The following is a 6,000-nucleotide window of genomic DNA, read 5'->3' as shown; positions in this document are numbered from 1 at the left end:
AACAAACAAGAACCTGGAGATCTAAGTTCCCACAGGTCCTTGTTTGTTGCGTTCTATTTTTTTTTCGCCAGGAACTGAAACATTGAAATAAGGTTAAGTAATGCCAATTAGCAGAGGAATACCGCCAATGCGAGAGGTAAATCCAGCAGCCCGGGATTAATCCACCTCAATGCTTACATAGATTTTTTTTTGGCAATTCTACAGCAACGCTCCATCCACCTCTTCCGGCTTCTAGGTTGCTAGGAGACGGCCTCAAATACGAACATTAAACGAGCGATGAGCGTAAACTGCTCGTTGGAAAGTTTCTTCGCTGAAGCTTTTCCGGTGTTCTCATCCAGGTAAATTGGCCCAAGGGGTTATAGTGAAGCCCGATATTGGGTTCTAGCTAATTCCGAAGACAATTCTCCTCAGATCAGAGGTATCAGAGTAAGCAACGCTTCTCTTCGAAATCCAGAACGCAGTGGAGAATTTTTTTTAAAGTTGGTATTGGCGTGTGCATCTAAGAAGCGGGGTGAGGAAGAGGATAAGTGAACGTGTGTGATTATGAGAACATTAATTTTGAGAAATCCTTCAAGCGGCGTTTCATTGACCAGACGCACCCATGAATTCTGAGTACTGTATGTCTGCATGACACTGTTGGCGTCTGATCGAGAGACGGTGAAACAGGGCCAGTCTGTGACAGTGCCATGGTACGGCAGGGCAAAGTGGACAGTAGCAGTTGCTGCATGTTCTTGAGGAGCTAGATTAGCTGACAGCCCGTTAAAAAGTGGAAGTGCGAAGGATAGTCCTTTGCAGGCTCAAGGCACCCCACGTCACATTCCAGCCAATTATTGCGCCGTAGGAAGCTCGGCCCAATCATACAGGTTAAAGTCTTATAGAGACAAAAACTGCACATGGACCTGTACCGTCTCAGCCTGACTTCCTTAACACTTTACTTCAACACCCCCACCCAGGCCCAATAAAGGGCAAAAGACTATTTAGCTCCGTAATATATATATAAAACAGAACATACTGGACGCAAGAAGTCATGCAGATGCTGGAAATCTTGAGCAACATAATGTTGTTTAAGGTTTCCAGCACATTTAGTGCGTGTCGTTCCAGCTTCTATTAGATTCTCCTCAGCTCATCCAGCAGAAAATACATAGCAGGCCTTTGCTATGACTGACTAAAACTGAGCTACTCAAGTACTGTAACTGGTCTTTGATCACACTGCAAACTTTCAGGAGAGAGAGTCCAGGACAATCCAAGACAATCTCACTCTCCTGATAGTTTTTTTACTTCTTCAACACAAAGATATCAATAACCAATTAACTCTCCCTTTCTCTTCACCATTTACACCTCGGACTTCAACTACTGCACAGAGTCTTGTCATCTTCAGAAGTTTTCGGATGACTCTGCCATAGCTGGATGCATCAGCAAGGGAGATGAGGTTGAGTACAGGGTTACGGTAGGAAACTTTGTCACATGGTGTGAGCAGAATTATCTGCAGCTTAATGTGAAAAAGACTAAGGAGCTGGTGGTAGACCTGAGGAGAGCTAAGGTACCAGTGACCCCTGGTTCCATCCAGGGGGTCAGTGTGGACATGGTGGAGGATTACAAATACCTGGGGATACAAATTGACAATAAACTGGACTGGTCTAAGAACACTGAGGCTGTCTACAAGAAGGGTCAAAGCCGTCTCTATTTCCTGAGGAGACTGAGGTCCTTTAACATCTGCCGGACGATGCTGAGGATGTTCTACGAGTCTGTGGTGGTCAGTGCTACCATGTTTGCTGTTGTGTGCTGGGGCAGCAGGCTGAGGGTAGCAGACACCAACGGAATCAGCAAACTCATTCGTAAGGCCAGTGATGTTGTGGGGATGGAATTGGACTCTCTTACGGTGGTGTCTGAAAAGAGGATGCTGTCTAAGTTGCATGCCATCTTGGTCAACGTCTCCCATCCACTACATAATGTACTGGGTGGGTACAGGAGTACATTCAGCCAGAGACTCATTCCTCCGAGATGCAGCACAAAGTGTCATAGGAAGTCATTCCTGCCTGTGGCCATCAAAATTTACAACTCCTCCCTTGGAGGGTCAGACACCCTGAGCCGATAGGCTGGTCCTGGACATATTTCATAATTTACTGGCATAATTTACATATTACTATTTAACTATTTATTACTATTTTTCTATTACTATTCTATTACTATTTATTATTTCCATGACTATTACTATTTACCATTCACTAATAGTAGTATTACTATTACTATTTCTATTATTATTTATTATTTATGGTGCAACTGTAACGAAAACCAATTTCCCCTGGGATCAATAAAGTATGACTATGACTATGAACTACAGTTTCAATTGCTATAAACACTGGCTTTTTAATATAGATAAATTTACAGGATTACATATTCACTATAGCTTCACAGTCAACCAACAGAACCACTTTGAATATGCAGTGTTGCTATCTGTTGCAATAGGCAGACACTCAAAATATACCATTTTATTAAAGTTTTGAAGAAAGGCTTCATGAATATAGTCATAGTCATAGTCATACTTTATTGATCGGGGAAATTGGTTTTCGTTACAGTTGCTCCATAAATAATAAATAGTAATAGAACCATAAATAGTTAAATAATAATATGTAAATTATGCCAGTAAATTATGAAAAGTCCGGGACCAGCCTATTGGCTCAGGATGCCTGACCCTCCAAGGGAGGAGTTGTAAAGTTTGATGGCCACAGGCAGGAATGACTTCCTATGACGCTCAGTGCTGCATCTCGGTGGAATGAGTCTCTGGCTGAATGTACTCCTGTGCCCACCCAGTACATTATATAGTGGGTGGGAGACATTGACCAAGATGGCATGCAACTTAGACAGCATCCTCTTTTCAGACACCACCGTGAGAGAGTCCAGTTTCATCCCCACAACATCACTGGCCTTACGAATGAGTTTGTTGATTCTGTTGGAACTAACCAGAAGGTTAAGTGCAAAACAGGTCTGTCCTGAATTGTGATTCCAGTGGCAGGAATACACCTTTAACAATGTGCTAATAGCAATAACATTCATCTATTCTCTTTCACTATGTAGTTTCAACGGGACAGAATCTAAATTAGTTTCACTAGCCACAAAGTATCAGTTGGAAAAAGGATCTATTGCTTTCCCCGCTGTATATGATGAATAAGCTACTCTTGGGCTTCTAGCCAGATACAGATGTTGATTGTAACTGACATTTCAATGACAAGCTTTGCCACGTCTAGTCTGGTATATACCCTTGTTGTTCCTGCTTCCTTACATAGAATTCCAGTTCTTACACAGAGCGAGACCCTTGACTTTGTTAAAATTCTTTTCCTCTAGTTTTATTTCAATAGTTTCTATTTCAAACTAGAGGAAAAGAATTTAGTTCAAGGTGAGAACTGGAATTTGATTGTAAGCAAGGCAGGAAAGCGGAAACCTGATTGGATGAGGACTAACCAATCAGGTGGGATGGATGACGGGGTATAAATACCGCTGGGCTAGACATGTCCAGTCGTCATCCCTGAAGAAGATGGCAGAGTTTGTCATCGAAACTTCAGTTAAAATCGATACCTGTACCCAGCTGGAAGCCTGAAATAAGTTTATTTATTGGTTGGAAATTAAACTGTATACATGTTTTATTTCCTGAAGACTGGTTCTCAGTTCAGTTAATCCATAATTGCCATATCCATAATGCCATAACTCCACAATGATTCCTAACAGCCTTATCTGTAAGAAAAGAAATAGAGATAATGCTTTAGGTGGACAACTTTTTCTTATTATTATCAGTTTATCATTTGTTCAAAAATATGCAGTTTCTCTATTCTTTCTATCAACGTGCGTAACCTCACATTTATTTATTTACTTACTGCCAGTTACATTGTTGGCGTTTAGGGCAGCAATGAAGGTCCTCCACCTCTTGGGGTGTTCAGAGCTTCCTTCATCGTGGCAGTAGCTTCCTCTCAGTTTTCACTACTGCCAGTCATACAAGATCCAGCTGGAAACTCAGGGATGCCATCACACTCAGATGCAGAAGGATTCTTCATTGCTATTTTAGGGTTGTTAACCTTGAGCTGAAATCTCAAACCTGGAGGACTGGTGGACCACTTTTAGTCTGGCCTCTACCCTTTGATCTGTGTGGCATGGATGACCCTACCAAAAGCCAAAGCACAAAGCCCTGACTCCAGCCAACATAGCTTTCCGGGTCATTGAGGCACACAAGCCTCCAAACCCTATGACAAGGTTGTGGTTCTCTTGGCGGAACTTCACATTTCTGTACATTTGCTACCTTCTTGACAATTTGTTTAACTTTCTATATCTCTTGGCAGACATCTTGAATCCTCCACACAACTCATTTTTCCACTTAATTGTATCTTTAGCAAAGTGGATACATCACATCCTGTTTTCATCAAAGTTATTGATATATTCATAAATAGCTACTAGTGCCATTGGTTCATCGGAACAACTTCCTACATTATGCGCTAAGCATCCTGTATCCATTGTTCCCCTTTTGATATTGTGAGCGTTAACAGCTACACTTAGTTTGCTCTAACTAAAGAGGAGGGTCAGTTTTGCTGCAGGAAATATAAATAGGAAGTGAAAGTGATCTGGGGAACAGTGAGAATCACATACACAAGAGAAAAGGCTGCAAAGATTTGGATGTCCTACTAAAGGCTTTAAAGGAGGAAGTGGAAAGAGAGAGAAATAGTCTGTAACAGTAAGGAAGGAGAAGAGGCAAGAAATCCTTGCGAGCACGTACTTCCAAAGCAGTGGAGATGGGCTGCTTTGGATTTTTGACGTGAGTCGAGATCCAATGATCTGGATGCAATGTTGCCAGATTCACCAGCCTCACCATGTGCCTAAGTGCCAGTGAAAAATGCCAAATCCTATCAACCACCACCAGCCTCAAAGACAATTTAATAAACATCTCCATTGCTTATTTGCCAATAATCTCAATAATCAGAAAATTGGGACCAGTTCAGTTCTGCAATTTGATCAGTATGTACAAGTTGGGCCAAAGGGACTCTTTGCCATGCTGTTTTGCTTAACAAATCTATTCTTCATACCCAACAAGGCCACACAGACATTTAGCATTGCTCAGTGTCTTGTGTACATAAGTTCCTGCATGTTAATAATTCATCCCTGTTAACTACATAGGAGGAAGTCATGGAGGGGCTGTCTATGGAGGCTGTGTGGGTGGAAGTTAGGAGTAGGAAGGGGTCAATAACTCTACTGGGTGTTTTTTATAGACTACCCAATAGTAACAGGGACATCGAGGAGCAGATAGGGAGACAGATTCTGGAAAGGAGTAATAATAACAGGGTTGCTGTGGTGGGAGATTTTAATTTCCCAAATATTGATTGGCATCTCCCGAGAGTGAGGGGTTTAGATGGGGTGGAGTTTATTAGGTGTGTTCAGGGAGGTTTCTTGACACAATATATAGATAAGTCTACAAGAGGAGAGGCTGTACTTGATCTGGTATTGGGAAATGAACCTGGTCAGGTCTCAGGTCTCCCAGTGGGAGAGCATTTTGGATCACACTTCTATCTCCTTTACTATAGCATTGGAGAGGGATAGGAACAGACAAGTTAGGGGAATTGTGAGGCTATCAGACAGGAACTTGGAAGCATAAATTGGAAACATATGTTCTCAGGGAAATGTACGGAAGAAATGTGGCAAATGTTCAGTGGATATTTGCTTAGGGTTCTGTGTAGATACGTTCCAATGAGACATGGAATGGATGGTAGGGTACAGGAACCGTGGTGTACAAAGGCTGTTGTAAATCTAGTCAAGAAGAAAAGAAGAGCTTACGAAAGGTTCAAAAAAACTAGGTAATGACAGAGATCTAGAAGATTATAAGGCTAGCAGGAAAGAGTTTAAAAATGAAATTAGGAGAGCCAGAAGGGGCTATGCGAAGGCCTTGGTGGACAGGATTAAGGAAAACCCCAAGGCATTCTACAAGTATGTGAAGAGCAAGAGGATAAGACGTGAGAGAATAGG

General features: G+C 42.0%; 1 protein-coding gene across 1 annotated transcript in view; it reads left to right on the top strand.

Annotated features, from left to right (window-relative positions):
* The first annotated feature begins 283 nt into the window (after positions 1 to 283).
* LOC140203350 (polyglutamylase complex subunit TTLL1-like) overlaps positions 284 to 6,000 on the top strand; it is a 41,184-nt gene continuing 35,467 nt past the window's right edge. Inside the window, exon 1 of the mRNA XM_072269390.1 lies at positions 284 to 338. The gene's annotated coding sequence lies outside the window, so the exon portion shown is untranslated. The remainder of the gene's footprint in view (positions 339 to 6,000) is intronic.

This window comes from Mobula birostris, chromosome 9 (genome assembly GCF_030028105.1).
Source record: "Mobula birostris isolate sMobBir1 chromosome 9, sMobBir1.hap1, whole genome shotgun sequence".
NCBI classification, from domain to species: domain Eukaryota; kingdom Metazoa; phylum Chordata; class Chondrichthyes; order Myliobatiformes; family Myliobatidae; genus Mobula; species Mobula birostris.
The sequence above is the reverse complement of the archived record's forward strand: the minus strand, read 5'-3'. Positions and strand labels throughout refer to the sequence as shown.